The sequence below is a fragment of the Pinus tabuliformis genome, chromosome 9, assembly GCF_031772625.1.
Source record: "Pinus tabuliformis cultivar Carrire ecotype Pingquan chromosome 9, CPIR1, whole genome shotgun sequence".
Taxonomy (NCBI): domain Eukaryota; kingdom Viridiplantae; phylum Streptophyta; class Pinopsida; order Pinales; family Pinaceae; genus Pinus; species Pinus tabuliformis.
The window spans coordinates 555,852,053-555,873,461 of NC_142307.1; positions in this window are offsets into that span (position 1 = coordinate 555,852,053).

Below are 21,409 nucleotides of genomic sequence, written 5' to 3' on the forward strand. Positions count from 1 at the left end.
GCTGAACCAGTTTGGCCTTGTGCAGCTGGGGTTCTCTGCTCTCTGTTGCCCTGTTTTGATCTCTGTTTTTTGCAGCCTTTAACCAGCATAGGTACCAGTCAGATAACTCCTTTTCTTTGCTTAGATTCCGCCTCCTTTTGTACAAAAAGACTGTGAGTGTTTTTATGTGTTTGTGGCATCATTTACAGTTTTCCTTTGCATAAGTAAAATAGTCATCCTGTAGCCTTTGATTCAGATCTGATTGATTGTGATCTTAGAAGTGTTGAAAAGTGTGCAACAAGAAATGCTTGTTGAGAATACAACAAGATGATGGAGCTTAGTGAAAAGAGTCACCTTCACTAAGTGGGCCCGCAGGCTATTTTTGGCGCAAGTCTATTTTTAGACTATGTCTATTTTTAGACATATGGATCATGTCTATGTTTATGGATGATTGATCAAGTTGGGAAAAATAGATGGACTTCTATTTTTGATGAAAGTGTGAGTGATCACAGTGTGAGTGATCAAAGTCTATTTTTAGACTGGCTGTCAAAAATAGAAAAGTCAAATATTATTATCTCACAATAATATTTGGACTATAAACTTAATCTTATTCTCTTGGAGCACTTCAGTTTGAGCTACAGAGGTGGCACATGCAGCTGTCAGAAGGAAATACGCTTTTCTTATGAGTCAGTTGAATTGTTGCATGCATGACTTCAGTTAGAACTCAAGTGAGTTGAGTTTAGTGGACTGGAGGTACAGTTGATGGAGTTGTGTTCAGTTTGACTTAGTTAAACTAGTTGTAGTTAGTCTAACTGCAGGTAGACTAATGATGAGTTGTTAAACTAATTATTAACTCATAATACAACTAAAGAATACATCAGTTAACTCAGTTGCATGTCAGTGCATGTTCAGTCCAACAGGGACAGGTGGTAGAGAATCAAATTGCTATCAGTTGTGACTATAGTTGTGCATCAGATCTTGCACAATCAAGGGATTGAGTATGCCAATGAGTTTGCTCACGTATTTGGCCCACATTTTAGCCTTTTCTCACGTCCACAAAGAGTGAGTGACTATTTTGCAGGTGAAAAATGAGTTTGGGAAGCTATTCTCATCAGTTCTTGAGCAGGTATTGAGCAGTGGAGGCAGGCAAGCAGTAGAAGAGATTTGGAGATCAGATCTGAGCTGTATTGTGTGTAACAGAGGTGGAGATACTTGTGAGAATTATTATGCTGTGTAATGTTACATGACTCAATCAATATAATATACAGATAGTGTGGGGTTTTTAGCGAGATGCTTTCCCCGGGATACATACTGTGTTTATGAGTTTGATTGATGCTTCTATGTGTGCCTGTGAATGTTTCTGCTTCTGTAAATTGATGATCAACGTAGAGGAGATTATGTATTATACATGTTCCGCTTATAATTGTATGATCAGGATAATCTCTGTGAATATGTGTTAAATTATTCAAAATTTCTACATGGTATCAGAGCTGCTTGATTTGTAGAAGAGATTTTTACAGGATATCAAGCGAGGATTGATCATCAGATCTACTATTCAAGAAGTGTTTACATTTTATTTCTTTAGGCAGAGTTTGTAATCGGGCCAGGTAGCCTCTAGATTCATCCTTCCTTTGGAAGGTGAGATATCCGGTGAATGCCCATACAGTCGATCTCTGTACAAGAAATACTTTGTTCTCATGAATTATAGATCAGAAGCAGTTGAGTTTTGTGCTGGTGGAATTCGAATTTAATTCCAAAGCAAGAGATAAAACTCAGAAACATTCAGTGTGAGAATGGAGACAGCATGCCCCAGTATCTCATGAAGTTCACCCAATGCTGGGATGAGCTGGGAAGTGTGGGGGTGATTGTCAGATGAGGATGGTGAGTCTAGCACTCCTTGACCTTCCTAAGAGTTGGCATAGCTACCAGGACTCGGTGAATGGAAGGGAGAAACTGCCAGGATGGGAGAGACTTTGGTCGGATCTTGTGCAGGAGGAGATTAGACGGATCACCAGAGACGGTTCTTCATCTATGCATGATGAGGAGAACTGTGCCTTAGCGAGTAAGGAGAAGAAGGGGAAGGAGAAGGTTTCTCTTTTCGAATCTTGTTCTTCCAGTGATGGGAAGAAGGTTGAAAAGGCGAAGGTGAGATGCTTTTGTTGTCATGAGATTGGTTCATGGGTCAGGAACCTATATGCTCTTGAGGTTCAAGATGCATGCAAAGCCTTGAGCAGCAAGGCAACTGATGGAGACTTGGTGGTTGAGAGGGAGCGTATATTACCTCTCAACATGCAGAGCCAGAAGAAGTCTCAGACGATTGTGGAGGAGCCACGATTGGTGCAACAACTTCAGGAGATTGTGGAGGAGCCACAACAGGGGAAGCTGAGAGGAGATCGAGTAGAGACATCTACTCATCCAGAGACCTCCAGTAGGGGGAAACTTCAAGCCAGGTGGGCTGAGGGATCGCATGCATCCATACCTCCAGGTAGGAGGTGGGGTGATGTGGATTGATCATCCCAAGGAGGAGGGGCAAGATCCTTGAGGTACCCAACCTCTTGGATGAGACCTTGCTACGGGAGCCTCGATGTGTAGTAGCAGGAACTGACTGATGGGGTAGAGACAGATGCGGATGGAGCGGCAGAGAGAGCGACAGTGCAGGGAATCCCAGGACAGCGCATAGCTAGCAGGCTGTAGCAATGCGAGAGGCACAAGTGTTTTGCACAGTGCTAGGTGGCACAGAGAGGTGTGCAATGGTGCGAGATGCATGGAGATGTTGCAGTAGCGCAGATGTCAGAGAGGGAGCACTTGTCAGCAGCAGGTAGAGCTTCAGCATCAGAGGATGTTTCTATCCCAACAGGGAGATCAGTTGGGAGGTGCAGTGCAGATGCAATGCTGGGAGATAGAACCAGCAGCAGCACGGATGCAGTCAGAGATCAAAGTGACAGAGGCTAGAGTAGTCAGATACTGAAGAGCACAAAGATGCAGAGTTTCAGTCGACAGAGGCAATAGTAGTCAGAGACTTTGATGACAGAGCAAGTGGACCAGCCAGATGTGTTGCATGGAGAACATTCCAGAGTTACAGGATCGGGTTTGAGAGGAAGCCTTTCTTGTTGAGAGGGAGTGTTGAAAAGTGTGCAACAATAAATGCTTGTTGAGAATACAACAAGATGATGGAGCTTAGTGAAAAGAGTCGCCTTCACTAAGTGGGCCCGCAGGCTATTTTTGGCGCAAGTCTATTTTTAGACTATGTCTATTTTTAGACATATGGATCATGTCTATGTTTATGGATGATTGATCAAGTTGGGAAAAATAGATGGACTTCTATTTTTGATGAAAGTGTGAGTGATCACAGTGTGAGTGATCAAAGTCTATTTTTAGACTGGCTGTCAAAAATAGAAAAGTCAAATATTATTATCTCACAATAATATTTGGACTATAAACTTAATCTTATTCTCTTGGAGCACTTCAGTTTGAGCTACAGAGGTGGCACATGTAGCTGTCAGAAGGAAATACACTTTTCTTATGAGTCAGTTGAGTTGTTGCATGCATGACTTCAGTTAGAACTCAAGTGAGTTGAGTTTAGTGGACTGGAGGTACAGTTGATGGAGTTGTGTTCAGTTTGACTTAGTTAAACTAGTTGTAGTTAGTCTAACTGAAGGTAGACTAATGATGAGTTTTTAAACTAATTATTAACTCATAATACAACTAAAGAATACATCAGTTAACTCAGTTGCATGTCAGTGCATGTTCAGTTCAACAGGGACAGGTGGTAGAGAATCAGATTGCTATCAGTTGTGACTATAGTTGTGCATCAGATCTTGCACAATCAAGGGATTGAGTATGCCAATGAGTTTGCTCACGTATTTGGCCCACATTTTATCCTTTGCTCACGTCCACAAAGAGTGAGTGACTATTTTGCAGGTGAAAAACGAGTTTGGGAAGCTATTCTCATCAGTTCTTGAGCAGGTATTGAGCAGTGGAGGCAGGCAAGCAGTAGAAGAGATTTGGAGATCAGATCTGAGCTGTATTGTGTGTAACAGAGGTGGAGATACTTGTGAGAAGTATTATGCTGTGTAATGTTACATGACTCAATCAATATAATATACAGATAGTGTGGGGTTTTTAGCGAGATGCTTTCCCCGGGATACATACTGTGTTTATGAGTTTGATTGATGCTTCTATGTGTGCCTGTGAATGTTTCTGCTTCTGTAAATTGATGATCAACGTAGAGGAGATTATGTATTATACATGTTCCACTTATAATTGTATGATCAGGATAATCTCTGTGAATATGTGTTAAATTATTCAAAATTTCTACAAGAAGAGAGTTCATTGGCTGTTTGCAGATTGATTATACATCTACTTTTGCTTATTGGTTTGAATTTGTCTCTTTTAAGTATCAAAACAAGTCTTTATTTCGAAAATCGTTAAGTATTGTAATCTCTTCTATCTTCTCTGATTTCGAAAAAAAAGTGAACTTGTTTGTATTGATCATTTAAAAGCAAATTCAAAGTTGTACAAAAAGCTTTCTTTGTAGGCATCAATACTAAGAAAGCGGAAAACAAACACCTGCATTGTGCATTTTGCATTTGATAGTTTGCATGTTGGATTTAGGAAAAGTGCATTAGAGTGTGCTGATTGCTCTTTGAGAAAAGATGGTGTCTTTCTTTTCCCTTAGTAGCTAGGATTTTCAAAGTTGAAAAGATTATAAAGCTTGCTTATCATCTTTAGACTGCATTTAGGAATTTGTATCATACATCTCGTGGTGAACCTTGAAAGGCAAACTTTAAAAAGATCAACCTAAAATAAACTGAATGAACCTAACAACGCTTTGTAACATAACGCACAACATAGAGGTCTAGGCTAGAGATGTTTTCCGGCGTCGTTAAGCCTAGTGACTGTCGATCTCGTGGAAGGTGGGTGATTCCTCCTGAGGGAGGATAGCGCTAGTACGGATTGTGCTCCCACGTACCATCGCGTATATATTGGGAGACCCCTATAGGCATATATCCTTTATCCTTAGGAAGCCGTGTCGTCCGCCCTACTGATCGCAATGCAGTGAACACAACATTCACGAAGACCGACCGCCCGTACTCCAGAGCAGCTTCTTTTGGCCTTTTTCAGACTCTATAACAGAAAAAGTCCATCCGAGCATTTGTCACTTCAGGCTCGTTAAAACATCGAAGGAGACTAGAGTCATCTTTAGCTTTTTCTCGACTCTTTAAAACTGAAAAAGCAAGTTGTGTCTAAAGCGTCGTTAAAATTTATTTTAAACGGAACAATCACCCTTTAATTCCTGCGTTGATCTTTAGGTTGAAAGATGGAGCACACCAACCAAGGAATTCCCCTTGGTGGGAATCCTAGTCCCTTCTCCTCTTGGGGAGATGTTGGTGCACCCCACATGGCCACATTGTCGCTTCCAGGACTGACAATTGGCCTGCCAGTTTGGCTCTTTTCAACCAATGTCGTTCAGAATACCACCATTCCTGAACAGTCGAGTCAACAGTCAGACCAGACCAGAGTCGCCCACCAGCCTTCTACTTCATCTTCCTCTCCTCCTTCCTCTTCGCTTGACAGAACTGGTAAAACCAAAAACCAAGCTCCTAAGGAGAAGAAGGAGAAGACGAAGAAAGAAAAGAAGAAGAAGGAGCCAAAGGCGACTGGGGGCAAACGAGAGTCGTCTGACAAAAATCTACACACAGCGCTGACCAGGCCTAAATCGCCATGCGTCATATGCAAGGGAGACCACTTCCATAGATATTGTCCCTGTATCCCTCGAATACTAAGGGACTGGTCTCCCCGTTTGCACAATTCGGTAGCATCAACCTCTGATAGCCATGTTGATTGCTCACCATCAACTAGTGGGAGTGAAGCCCCAGGACAGAGAGGGAAAGCTAAATTTCCCTGCAGACTATGTGAAGGCGATCACGCCATCCACCGTTGTCCCTTCTTAGACGAGGCTAAAAGAGTTCTAGAAGATCGCCCGATTTTACGAGCGCAACTTCCTCCTGGATATCAAAAACTCCTGCCAAGTCCTTCACTAGTTGAGAACCCGGCTGGCCCGCCCAGGTGGTCAGCCGAAGCACCTATCATTGAAGATGAACCGTCTGGATCCATGCCTGACGAAAGTCAAAAGGTTGATACGGCAGTTGACCCAGTTTTGCCTTCAGAGGCTCTATCTTCAAATGATACCATCACAGAGGAGAATAAAGACGACACCGTCCAAATTCTCTTCATTAACACTGACTCTGATGAACAAGGGGGCAATACTCCCATTCCTTTATCGCAGGAAGGAAGTTCGTTAGAGCGATATCCGGCCGTATATTCGGTCCCACCACCAAGCAACCTGGTTGTGTCCTTTGACTGGAACCAACTAGGCAGACCCCGGTTGCCAGCAAGCATACCATTCAGAATTATCGTTCAAATATACAGAATGGTAATGGCTGGCACTATCATTGATGAGGGGGCATCTGTGAGTATCCTTTCCTCTATTGCTTGGAAAGCGCTTGGTTCGCCATCGCTTTTACCTGAAATGAGAAATCTATCAGGTTTTGATAAAGGAACCAATCGACCTTTAGGGATCCTCCCCAATATGCCCATAACATTGAAAGGGAAGACCGTTCAAATGAACGTGATGGTCGTTCAAGGACCCTTGGATTATAACCTACTCCTTGGACGAGACTATATATATTGCATGGGAGCTATAGTCTCCTCACTCTTTAGAGTAATGTGTTTTCCGCATGAAGGAAGAGTGGTCAAGCTCGTAGACCAACTTTCATTTCCCGGATCACGCATCGCAAATAGTCACATACCATCCCTAAATGGTCTATTCACGCAAGAAGTGTCTCAACCCATGGTCCATCTTCCTGATGAGTGCGAGTAATCCGGAAGGATATGACCGGAACCCAGGGGGCATGCGTCCTGGTCTGCTTCGGTAGGAAAACTTTGGTTATAGGGTAGGTTTCCGCGGGAGAATATGACTAGTCCGTACCCCGTCCGTGGTTGGAAGAGGGGTTGTTCTGGAATAAGATCCTCTTGTCAAAGTTATGTGAGAGGGCGGGTCTCGTCACTCACCTTTGTTTATCTCGGTAGACATCGCCGAAGAAGTGTTTTGTTGAAAGAATAACAGAACAATCTTTGGGTAGCCTGAAAGAGGTAGGCCTCTCCCGGTAAAACAAATGTTTTATCTGCAAATTGAGGGGTAACCTTGAAATCGTACTTTATGCCTGGGGGCATGCAAACCTTTTGGAGTGCAAGCAAAGAGCGGTTATTTATCTGTTTTTTGGGTTAGATGTTTCCTAACTTGCATAAAGAAAGGATACTGAGCAAAGCTTTGGTAAGGCGCAAGCTCTATAAAAAATGGAATCTTACATGAGACACTCTTATCATATGACTGGTTATTCGAGTAGTTTTAGCATAAAGTTCATGCTCGTTAAAAAATAAACGCAAGATCCGAGCAGTTTTAACGCGGACTTCATGCTCGTTAAAAAATAAACATAAGCAATGAGCAAGAGTTTCCTCCAGTGTTTAAGCTCATTTTAAAATAAAAAATGAACCTACCCGGTAAATAACCACCGTGAATGTAATATCATCAGCCATTAAAGCCTTGGTCGTGTTTGCACCTGTCACCTCCACTTTTCATTTGGCCGATCATTCACCTCCATATGATTGTTTACCCATTTTGAGGAACAGCTGCGAAGAGTGATTTCACCTAGCCATCCTTGTGACACTGCCGTGATTGGAAAATTCCAACCTGTACCTGGAATCAGCTGCTATCCCTGTTTATCACTCGTTCCTCAAAAGACGAGTCTTCTTTAAGCTCTTTTCAACTGACTCGTAAAATATGAAAAGATTGCCGAGTTTTGGCCTTCCAGCTCGTTAAAGCGACTGGAAGAGCTATCCCTCCTCTAGATTTTAATCTTTTTTGGACTTGAGGGATTATTGCACAAAAAGATCGAGCGCTTGTTTTGTTCGGCTCGTTAAAACTATCAAAAACTCATCCCTTCTGTATTGTTTTATACTTTTTCGGACTTAAGGGATTAGATGACGAAAAAGGAATTTTGGAGTTAACTTTATGTACCTTTTCAGACTCTCTAAAAATGAAAAGGACCAAGTTATCCTTGTCGTTAGACTCATTAAAATCATTAAATAGCGACAAACTTGTCTTTAGACGAGAACGAGTTTCACTATTGCTAGGCGCGTTAAAACATAGCGATGGGCTTGCCCGAAGGGCAGGTTATAGAACAAGCATATGTTATCCTCCTCAAGCTTGACAAAAATAAAGAGGTACTGGTCAGCAATGACTGGGGAAAAATTGGGAGAAACTAAAGAAAACTTTGATGGTAGCAGGTCGCTCTTGAACATGACACTTTTCCTCTGTACCACAATCGGGTTGGGTTGTTTCATTCACCGGTCACATCACCATGGTCTCGCCATACCATCCGTATTTGGGGTGATGCTACCAATCCATCGCATCAGTGTCACCATATGTTCAAGAGAAGTCGTTCAGAAAGAGTCAACCGTGTCCCATCCACTGCCGTACATTATCCTTCATCCATTCATGACCGCCACCCTGAATCATATGTCACAGATCGTTTTCACCTCCATTAAAATCATTAGCTTCGTTCCGTGTCACTGATGTGGGATTCATTAAGGCCCTCCTTTGACGGATCGCTTCTTGTCGACATCAGCTCATTATCCAAGAAGTTGATCTAGGAACAACCCCTTCAGTACTTTGAAGCTTGCATGCCACAATGGCAAGTTTCTCACTTCCGGCGACAGGTATACATCAATGACCTTCGACCAGAAGATTTTGCGTGGTGTTCGACGCCAAGTCCTTTATTCACACCACGTGAATTGTACTGCAGTACCTTGAGGGTCATTATCATTATCGGTGATTCCTCTTGCGCTTGTTAACGGTTTACATCATTGACCGGTAATCAAGTGATGTCTTTCCATGTTCGACTTCAGAACAATTCTCACATGGATCGACTTGTACTTAGAGTGAAGATCGAACGAGTTTGAAGACCCCGGATCTAGTTTCATCCATCCGGGCTGCGATATATATTCAGGAAAGATAAAGACATTGACATGTACATCATTGCAGCAGATAATCATCCTACTCAAAGGATGATAATTTCATCAAAATTATCAGTCTATCATCAGACGATTGTCTGTTCTATCTACATAAAAATGTATTTATAAAGCTGAGCATGGGAATGCCCGCCTCAGCTAGATCATGAAAGCAGTATGAAAAATAATGTATTGTATTGTATTGTATTACAGGTCTCCCTCCCAGCATTGGATGAACTTCGGATCCCCCTGATAAAGCATTTCGCCTGATAAACAGCCTCATACTTTAGGGGGCAACTGTTATAGACATTTTTGTGCCTTACAGAATTGAGCATGAAATGTCCATAATCTAAGGGATCCAAAGTCCCTAAACATGTTGTTCCTACCCCTAGAGGAACAAGGCTAACAAACCACAGCAATTCACAAAAGTTCTCCACCTGAAACTGCTCAAAAACAAGTCAATTCAGGATCATGTCAACTGCTCCATTGACCATCTGCGCTGAATGTCAGTGGCTCCACTGTCTACCTGCGTTGAATGTCAACTCCAACACTAGCTACCTGCACTGAGTGAGTTTGGACAAGTGGCAGACTCATTCCTCAAGGTGTCAATGCTCAGGAAGCTTCCAAAATGACACTTGCCTCAGGGAATTCGACTGGTGATGAGTAAGAGGTTTCAAATCTCCAAGTGGAAGCAAGAACCTCCAAGTGGACTCAAGAACTGAGAGAGGGAGAGGACACTAGTCAGATCTCAAGCTGACTCATCCTCTCTCCAAAACAACTATATATAGATCTATCCTCCATGAGATCTAGAGGCTGGAATTTTGTTATTGTAAAGAATTGTTGTTGGTTTGAGACTGGAATCATTGGGTGCTTAATGCTTTGAAGGGGCTGAAGATAGGAATTCCATTTGCTGGGAAGGAGATGCTGGATTGGAGCCCTCTGGGTTGTATCTCTTCCTGAACCTTGTTATTCATCAATAAAGCTATCTTGGTTTTCTCCTATATACTGGTGTATTTGTATGATTGCATTAGTGTATTTGATTTACTTCTAATCCTGAATCATTTATGAATATGAATATTTGCCTTTGTGTTGTGTTCTTCTCTTGTCGCAAGTAGTTGTTCTCTTGTGATCTCGCAGGAATCAAGTAGCTGTTCTCTTGGGCGAGCGAGGAGGCAAGTAGCTGTGAACACCCGAAGAGAAGAGGATCTAGATCGAGGGACAAACGAAAGACACCGGTAAGTCTATTGATCTCTCTTCTTTCATATTTCATAAAGGAAGAAACCAGTATAGCTGTACTCATTTGTTGCTAAGGCACTGTCACACCTTAGGTGGATAGGATCGTCCTGCATAGGCATTTTTCCCCACAACATATGGCTATTTTTGTTTAGTCATATTTTAGAATGATCAATTTTCCTAATAAAAGAGATATAGTGTCCATTAATCATATCACTTTATTTTCCACCAATTCTTCATTTAATGGAAGCATCCCTTTTTTTGGGAAAATCCATCACCAGTATTAGCATGTCGGGGTTAGACTGCTTAAGGATACCTCTCCCATGGGAAACTTTTTTCTTCCTCCTTCGCTTCTTGATAAATATACTTTGGTTGCTTATCTCAACATGATATATTATTGTACTACTCCAGATGATCCTTGGATAGTACTAGATGAATCTAATCTTGACACTTTTGGTGACTCTATGCCGCTCAATCCCATTGAGCTTGACTATGAAGCCATTTATTCAGCATGTGTGATGCACTCGACCCTCTTCTCGTCGATCAATTGGGTTGATTTCTTCATATATTACGACACATCCTCCGATTCTTTCTCTCGTATATTTACCACCATTGGGAGCATCATGGAGATCATGATGCCAGATGATGCACCATGGGATGATCATCATCATCATTCCTACTTGCTAGATTCCTTCAAGGATAATATTATCAAACTATATCAACCCAATATCATTGAGTTGTCCACGAATTTTGTATCCATCCATGGTGTCAATTTTGAGAAGAACTTGTCAAACATTGAAGAGACTATCCCTTTCGACATTTTGATCAAAACTGACATTGTCGAGAATCTAGATATCGGTGTGTCTTTCACTCGCGATAAGATCAAGAATTATAAAGCCCTATTCCAGGAGTTTAGAGATGTTTTCACCTAGTCTTATGAGGAAATTCTAGGTATGTTGGGCTTGGACCTAGGTTCAGAGTTAGTTGCGCTAACCAGAAAACCCTACATTATCGGCCCTTTCAGCAACAACCCACATAGCTCAGGCTATAGTCTCACTTGAGGAAATATTGGGGGATGCTAGAACCAGGTTTTTGCATCCAAAGGACTATGTGATGTGATTCTATTAAAATTAAGGTTTCATCCCAACCTTTGCGAAGCCTAACCCTAAAAACCTGGAATTTACAACAACTAATAGTTAGTAGATCTAAAACCTTCGCCGATTGTGCTAAACATTCATAACATCATGTAAATAAACATATCTACTTCTTCGAACATATATTAAGTATTTTTCCATATTAATTCTATTTAACATATCATAAACACAGTAAATTTAGAGATAAATAATAATACATAGATGCACAGATAATTCCTCAAAACAAGCCTTTATTATGCTTAGTTCTTCAAACACAATCCTTTCCAACCCTGCGCACACAACTACAGGGGCTCGCGCACTCAGTTGCAGACTTACCAATGTCTCCACACACACAACTACATGAGTCTTTCCCTTTTCCTAAGTACATAATAGACCTAAATATTGCACTTCTATGCTCTTTCTTACATTATATCATGCCTTTATGACTCTTATACGAATTCCTTTTATAACATTCTTCATTACAATAACATGGTTTGCGAACCATGGGCGGGTCACAAAACAACTTGACTCTTAAAAAAATAAGGGGCTTTGACCTTCCTAAATCCCCTTTGACTCTTATCGACCTGTGCTAATTGCGCTCCGCTCCTCAAAATGCAGAGATTTTAAAATATTCAACAAAACTTTTCAAAATTTGACCCCAGGGGACCTTGTCCCAATAGGCCCCCAACACAAAGTCGTGACTCATCCCGAGTCACTCTGCTGGTGTTGCCTCGATCTTCGCTTGCAGACTGTTGAAATTTGCCTTCAATGCTTGAAGATCTGTTGTTCCCTGTGCAATGGCCTAGTGAACCTCTTCGACCAATTTTTCTGTGGTTGAACCTTTGACTGCAAGGCCCATGGATCTCTATCTCTGCTGCAAAGGTGTCAACTTGCTCTAGATTATATGTGATAGTTGGCTTGCCTCATCGACCCATGGATGCATCTATGAGGAGATAATGGAAGCCTGCCGACACAACTCATCAATCTTAGTCTGGATGAACTTTCCTTACTAAAGTTTGGTGAACCTTTGAATAGGTGCTAAGGTCTGCACTGTCACCCTGTTGGGCGTGGGAACCCCCAAGGGAAGTTTTGGGGCTTAGCGCCCAGATTTTGGTCAAAAGTTGTAACCCCAATGTAAAGACTCTGCATTTTGTGGGCGCAGAGCACGTAGTTTGTAAAAGAGTCATAGGGTTGTCCGCCCTCAATTTTGTAATGTAATGTCGGCTTTAGAGATCTACCCATGGTCTGTAGACCATCTAAGTAGTTAAGACGATCAATCAATCAAGAATAATGGAAAAGATGAAGAGTTGAGTCATATCTGAAGTGTAAAGTCTAGTTTTGGGTTGTAGAGTAGGAGAAGGCTCTGCAACTGAGTGCGCAGAGGCCTAGTAGTCTGCAACTGAGTGCGCGAACCCCTACAGCTAAGTGTGCAGGGCGAGTCGAGTCTGTAACAGTTGGAGCATTAATAAATAGAAGTTTCATATCCATTATGCGTATTTATTTCCTATTTTATGCATCTATTACATTGAATATATATTACACTTTTAATGCTTATATGATGTGCGAATATATAAGATTGTATTGATTAAGTGAATACAAGATATAATATATGTTTACACGAAGTTGCCTAACATTTGTAAGACTATAAGTAAGATTCACGGTGTAGATTAGGAAAATAATGCAGTTTGCTACCATGGTAGCGCGAAAGCATCTCAGCCTCTGGTTAGGGCTGCGCGAAAGGCGATTATAATAGATCACGAGGGTATTGAAGGTTAGAATAGTGTGCGAAGTAACCTGCGTGAAGATAGGCACAGTTGGACTAAATCGACACCACAAACATCTCAAGGGTGCGGAAACTTGGTTCCAACATCCTCCCATACTGCTTCGGGTGAGACTTCAGTCCGTGCTCCACGGGCTGATGCCAAAAGGGACAGTAGTGTAGGGATTTGTTTGGCTAAATAACTCCGAACCTAGGGAAGTCCCCCTCAAGCCAACAAATGGTTCCGTTGTGGGGACCGGAATCTGCATAGAGATGTCTGATTTCATATCATTGGAATCCAAATAAGAAGGAAATCGAAGGTTGGTTGGACAGAAGAATTCACGAGTTGGAAACACAGGAGAACAGGAACCCACAACTATCAAAATAAGAGTGGTTAGATTGCTACCTATACACGGAGATCCACGCAATCTTCTTCGTTCCCTTCCCTACTGAGCTATACGAGTGGATCACGAAGCTAGCAGATAGCCAAGGGAGGTGGAAACTTGACGATCTTATTGTGTGGATCCCAGAGTTAGTGCGAAGGTTGGAAGCATCGGAGGATAAGATCATGCATGCCATTGATTATTGGCTAGATTGTATTAGAGGATTCATTACTGAGTTTGTGGTTGACACCTCAGTTAGCTACAGTGAGGCAGAGCGACGCTTTCTTAAAGGACCACGAGGTAAGTACTAAAGTCTTTGAATACTTGGATTAAAATGCTATTGTGTGAAAAGAGTGTTATGCAGTTACTTTGATGTCTAGGGCTATGCGAAGTGGAAATACCTACAGGAACGAAAGAAGTAAGGGACCAGAAACTAGCCCCTTGATTTCATCTCTGTAAGGGGATGAGGAAGAGCTCGCGAAGGTCTCACCATGAAGTGTGATCCATCTGATAAGGCAAAGAATTCTGCAAATACCACCTCTGCCCACAATGCCACCAGCTTCACCACCATCACATCCATCTTCACTCGTACCACCTCCATCACCACCACCACCACAATTCAATATGGCAAGCACAGTGAAGTTGCTGGTGTTCAAAGGTTTGGGAAATGAGGATCCAGAACAATTATGGTTCGTGATAAGAGCCGTATGGGAAGCGCAAGGAATTACAAATGAAAATATAAACAAAGCGACACTGTTTAGTGCCCTACAGGATCACGCACTGATCTGGTATATCAAGCACTCTAATGATAATCCAAATGTGGGAATTGCGGATATCCAAGCAATGCTAAACAAAGAATTTAGCAGGTTGAAGTCTAAAGCAAGTCGATCATTGGATTCAAAGAGATCACGATTCTACCAGGCGAGACTCCTTGGGAGCTGAATTAGAGTTTGAAATGTACGATTTGTGAAGCTAATATGAATCTGATGGATGGACACAATTGCGAGTGGTTTGTAGCCTCGCTAACGCCACATTTAAGAAGTGCACTATCGCAGCAGAAGATAACGACTTAGGAGGAGGCCTTAGATATTTCTATGAGTCTACATGAGACCCCGATGTAGGATCCTAACTTAGGAGTTAAGCAGATCCACGCACAGCTGAAAAATTTATGCGTTGAGATGTAGAGTTTGAAACAGGACATGACAACTCGACCAGAAGTGCGTGAAGAGGTATGGTGCTTAAAATGCAAGGGTCAGGGTCATGACAAGGACCACTGCTTGGTTTTCAAAAAATACCTCGCAGGAGGAGGACCGATGCCCTTAAGACTAGAAGTGAAACTAGGACCTAGCGTGGCACCTGCTTTGTGGTGCACGATTTGTCAAATAGCAGGAAAACATGCCACAGATGATTGTCACTTGTTATAGAAGTATACATAAAATTCGCAAAAGTTGTTCTGAAACTTTTGTAGGTCAGTGGGACACAATGAGCACACTTGTAGAAGCTATGAGTTAATGATGGATAAAACTCCCACCTACAGAGTTCAGGGCGAAACACGTCCCCTTGATCAAAATGTAAGAATGACACGAATAGGATTTTAGGGGCATAGACAAGGTTGAGGCGGAGGAGGACCTAGAAGAGGTCGTGGATAGTTGATATGCTACAATTGCAGAAGGGCCAAGACAGTATGCCCGTGATTGCAAAAATCCAACGTGTGCATGAGTTTGTATTGCAACTTGTTTGATCACGAGACTGAAGATTGTCCTACGCTGATAGCTAGGATACACGACAAAGGAGCGCTACCGCCTTCCCCGACTCAGAACCTACAGATGATGAGGTCTGAGTCGTACGAGGAAGATCTGAATGTGAACATTGTGCTCCGAAGTGGAATCACAATGGGAGATAACAAAGGAAAACAACCAGAAGATAGTACTTGGGTTTGTAAAGATTTGGTGAAGGAAGCAGAGCTTGATTTGGAGCGCACACCAGAAACCTTCATGGAAGCCAAGAAGAGCTTTGCTAAAGCCTCCACTTCCGGAAGTAAAGATAGATCAGAGCCGGAGATGGACCCATCTATGATCACAATGTTCTTGGAAACGAGTATGAAGCTACTGCGCGATAGTAAGGCGGTAAAAGGGTTACAAAAACTCATTAACTGATGTGCTGGGACTGCGCCAGGAGAACTGCATGTAGTCAAGAAGATCAGAAAACATAAAACAAGAACGGGAAGAGAAATAAGACTAACCACGCAGATCAAAGAATATGAGATGGATGAAGTCATCCTGGTTTTGGGATTGGATGCGAATGTTCTACTGAAGTAGACATGGGAACGAATGGGGTGACCTACGTTGCAGTGGTCTCCTGCAAAATTTGAAGTGATAGATATTGTCGATGAAAAAAATCCCTACCCCATGCTCTTAGGAATTGATGGGACACTAACATGAATGGGGTGATTAATCTGAAAAAGTGGAAAATGATTTTTAAAAAGAGTCACTACGCGTAATTATACCCCTGGACCATGCTGAAGGATTGCGCTATATGAAGCTGGTGCGTGACTATGAAAGTGATGATGATTTGGACTGCATCTATAAGATAACAACGCGAGACCATGGATGGGCGGATTACATGGGAATGCAAAAGCTCTTGTACTTCGGATTCGGATGAGGAGATAGAGTAATGGCAGAATCAGTTACATGAGGTGACTACACAGAATTGTAATATGATGACAAGGTTGCTGCGCTACGTATCGACAAAAGTAAGAGACGTGCCTACTTATGATGGTTTGAGTGAGGTAGATACCTTCCTAGATAAATTTGAAAGAGAAGTTCCGGAAAAGCAATGATTCTAGGCCTTGGACTGGGTACTGTGCACTACACCCATGAGATGGTGGGGTACACACAAAGGGAGCCTTGAGAATTGCGTGAATGTAGGAGAATGATGCGCACGTGCTTTGGGAAGCATAAGATGTGACTAACAGACAAGTGTGATGGAAAGGATGATCCACTCGCACACCTGGCCAAGTGGATGTAGGCCTATGGAGAATAGCCACAACCTAAGTGGGTGCACTTGCTCTGTCATACCCTAGATGTTATACCAATGAATTGGTATATAGAGATAGAGCTCCGCCATGGGACAGGTGAATGGGATATCCTGCGCGAAGGATTCATGATGACCTTAAATTTTGAGGATGGATGGGGGGCCAATATTGATGAATCATTATAAGAGGTAAAATCAACCATCTTCAGGATACCGCAGGAGTCTTTAGACCTGATTACGCTTGAATGGGCTACTCAGCTGAGTTGTGCGCTAGAATGTTATAATGTAACTGCTGAAGAGGAGGATGAGGATCCATGAATATTAACATTCCAGAAACAGAAGGCCATCGCGAGGTTCAAGGACCACAGATTGAGAACCCTGATATAACTGCACCGGTAAAAAATAAGCAGGTGAACTTTGGTACGAAGGCTGAACCAAAGTTTGCAAAGATCAAAGACTACTGGGACGATGTGATAGTGGATAAGGTTGCTGAATTGCTCCGTGAGTACCAGGAATTATTCCTGACCAAGTTTATTGATTTAAAGGGAATAATGAGAGATTTAGGAGTGATGAGGATCATGTTAAAGCCCAACGCAAAGCCAATTAAGTAGAGGTCTTACTAATTAAATCCGAAATACAAGGAGAAGGTCCGCGTAGAACTAGACAAAATGCTCGGAGTGGGAATCATTAAGCCTGTGGAAGAATCTGATTGGGTAAGTCCAATGGTGGTGGAGGAAAAGAAGTGTTGGCTTGTTGGGGCCTAACCCAGGTTCGGAGGTGATTTAGCCAAATAAATCCCGGTACTAATGGCCCTTTCGGCAACAGTCCGTGGAGCGCGGACTGAGGTCTCACCCAAAGTAGTATGGGAGGGTGCTAGAACCAAGTTTCTACACCCTAGAGATGTTTTATGACTTTTGATGGTCCACGGTTTGACCCTGCGTGCACGTCGCTACCCGCACTTATCAGTACCTCACAGCCTGTGAGGCTACCTTTGTGCAAGTCTACTCGGGGCTCGACTCACGTCCTTACTATTAGCCCGATATTGGCTGATCCCTTAGCTTATCTGCCCATGTTTAGTTATTCTTAACAATTTTTTATTCATACAAGTGTGCACAATAATTAAAACAGTAAAATTGCAAAAATATATCAACCATATAATAACTCAAAGCAGATACACAATATTTGGAATTAAACTTCTCTTTATGATTCTTCTTCCTTGGTTACAGACTCGACTCCTCCCTACGCACTCAGCTGCAGACTCTACTAGGCCTCTGTGCACTCAGCTGCAGAGCCTCTTCCTACTACTACGACCCAAGACACTTAGACTCTTCTTCTCTGCTTTGCTATCTCATTCTATCCATTAGATTCTATCTCTTCTTCTATTCTTCCTTTACAACTTAGAGCGAGGTTCTGTTTATACAATCCCATGGCCTGCGGACCATGGGTAGTCCGACACTACATTCACAACTTAGGGCGGACAACCTTATGACTCTAACATACAATTTACAGTATTTACAACAATGTTACTCAAAACTTGGGCTTTGCGCCGCAAAACATGCTGCGGGGGGATTCCATGCCCAACAGGCCCCCAACACAAACATCGTGACTCGTCCTTGAGTCACTCTGTTGGTGCGACGATCTTGGCGTGGAGTCCCTCCAGCTGGTCCCCAACGACTTGTATGTCGACAGCGCACTGAGCTACTGTCTGCTGAACCTCCTGCATCCTCTGTCCTGAGGCCTCCGTGCCTGAATTGATTTCTGACATTTGTACTGGCATCCTTTGCATATGTTTATAGTCCCGTGCCCTTGTCTGGCTCCTTGGTTCGTGAAGACTATGCTTTGGCTGGCTAGTCAGATAGCTGACCCACTCGTGTAGGGCTTCAAGTGGTTGCTATTTACTTTGCCTGGGAAGGGTTCACCATTTAGTTTGACTAGCTGGACCGCACCTTTGTGTGTGACCTCCTTAACCATGTATGGTCCCAGCCAATGCATTATGAATTTTCCCGGAAATTTTTCAGACTTACTGTCATACAGCAACACTAAGTCATTTACCTTGAAGGTGCGCAACTTAATATGGTGGTCGTGCCACACTTTTTCACGCTATTTTTGTACCTGCTGATGAAACCAAGCAAAAACCGTTCTTCCTCAAGTTCTTCTAATTGCATGAGCCTCTCCTCTAGAGCTTCGCAGTCCATCATCCCAGTGAGCACTACTATTCACAGACTAAGTATGATATACTCCATCGGCATGATAGCTTCCACGCCACAAACTAACTGGAAAGGTGTCTGTCCCATCAGTTTCTTGCACATTGTCCTGTAAGCCCATAACACAGTAGGTACATGCAGGTCCCAATCGTTTCATTGCGCGTTACACACTTTGGTCAACGCAGTCTCCAGTATTTTGTTGAAAGCTTCTATAGTCCCATTGGCTTGTCGGTGGTATGGTGTACTTTTCTAATGATATACCTGGAATTCTTCTTTGAGTGCGCTGATAGTTTCATTCAGCAAATGTGTTCTGCGATCACTCATTAAGATTTTGGGACAGCCAAATCGGGTCAACACATTTTTGAACAAAAACTTTGCAGCCGTAGTGGCCATGCAGTCTTTGACCAGTTGCGCTTCTGCCCATTGTGTCAGGTACTCCATCGTGGTGATGATGTAGCATGTGCCCGTCTTTCCCTGAGGTTTGATTAGTCCCACAAAATCGACTTCCCATTTTTCAAATGGCTGTAGTGTCATTTGTGGATTTAACGACATCTCGTCCCTCCATGAGGGTTTTCCACTTCTTTGACATATATCGCAGTCCTTACAGTGTGCTTTCGAATCCTGGTGCAGGGTTGGCTAGCATAACCCTACGCAGAAATTTTTTTGTGCAGTTTCTCATCTTACATAGTGTCCTCCTGCAGCACCCCCATGTGCTTCTGCGAGGATTTGACTTCGTTCAAATTAGGGTACGTATCTTCACAATATCTCATCATTTCCCATTTTGTATAGGTGCCTTGCGATAATAGAAAAAATCTGCCGCAAGCACCACCAATTGCTTCTTCTATTGGATGGATTATTCCTTCGGTGGAGTCCCTGTTGTCAGAAAATGGATTATATTTTTGAAATGTCGTCTGCGACGCGCACCGTGAAGAGCTGTGCATCAGGTAATCCTTCCTCCAAACTAGTAGGTTCCTCGCTCGTCTTAATGCACGACAAGTGATTTGGTCTCGCGTTCAGGCATCTCGGCTTTACTACGACCTCAAAATAATATTCCTAGAACAATAGGAGCCATCTGCATATGCGGCTCCAAACATAGGCTTATTGACTAGGTATTTTAGCACGGAATGGTCTGTATACATCTTGAAATATCCTCCTAGAAAATAGTGTCAGTATTTTTGGAGAACATACACCATCGCCAACCCCTCACGCTCGGTGATGAAATAGTTCTTCTCAGAATTGGACAGTCTCCGACTTGTAAACGTGATAGGGTGATCCACGCCTTCTGCACCCTCCTATGTGAGTACTGCTCCCAGTGCAATACACGACGCATCAACATGTACATGAAATTTCACATCCCATTTTGGGAAGACCGGGATTGGAGCGGAGGCCAATTTCCCGTTCAAGACATCCAAACTCTTCATGTAATCATCATTCCAACAATATGTAACATCCTTTTTCAATAGATTTTCCATCGGTGCTGTTATTTGGGCATAAATTTTGATGAACTTCCTATAGTATCCACTGTGTCCCAAGGTAGCGCGCAATTGTTTAACACTTCCCGGTGCTTCCAAATTTAGAATCACGACAATCTTCGCAGGGTCCACCATCAGTCCTTGTTTGCAGACCACATGTCCCAGTAGGTTTTCAAAGGGAACAAGGAATGTGCACTTCTTAAGGTTCAATTCAATCTGGTGTCGGCAGCAAGTATCCATCATCAAGCATAAGCTTGCTACATGGTGCTTAACTAATCCAAAGACAGTCCAATCATCTAGATAGACCTCCAAGAATTTGTGGATGTATTCTTTGAACGCAGCCACAACGATGCGCGAAAATATGGCTGGCGAATTCTTCAATCCAAACGGCATAACGATGTATTGAAAGTAGCCCCATTCTGTTGCAAAGTTTGTTTTTCTCCTGTCTTCCTGTGCAATCTTGATTTGATGGTACCCTGAGAACCCATCCGTGAATGAGTATGCTTCTTGACCGCCAACATTCTCCAGTACTTCATCTGTGAATGGTGTTGGGAATGGATCATGTATATAGGCATCATTAAGCTTCCTGAGGTACGCATATTCTTATTTCACCTTTTTGCTTTTTCGCCTGTACTACCATAGGAATCACCTAGTTGGATTCTTCCACTAGCTCAATAACTCTAGCTGCGAGCATTTTGTCTAATTCTTCGCGGACCTTTTCCTTATATTTCGTATTCAAGCGGTAAGGCCGTTGCTTAACTGGCTTTACGTCGGGTTTCAGGGTGATCTTCATCATCCCTAAGTCACCAATGATCCCTTTGAAGTTCATAATTTTGGTCGGGAATAAGTCTTGGTATTCGTGGAGTAAGTCAGTGACCTTACCACCATGGCATCACCCCAATAGTCCCCAATCATTGCATACTTTGGCTTCGCCTCCGTTCCAATGTTTACCTGCTTTTCTTTTAGTGGCACAGTGATGTCGGGGTCCTCAATCGATGGTCCGTGAACCTCACGACAACCTTCTATTTCTGGAAGTTAATATTTCATGGGTCCTCATCATCCTCCTCAACATTTCCATTGTAACACTCCAACATGTAACTCAGCTATGTCGCCCATTCTGGGTGAAGTACTTCCATTGGCT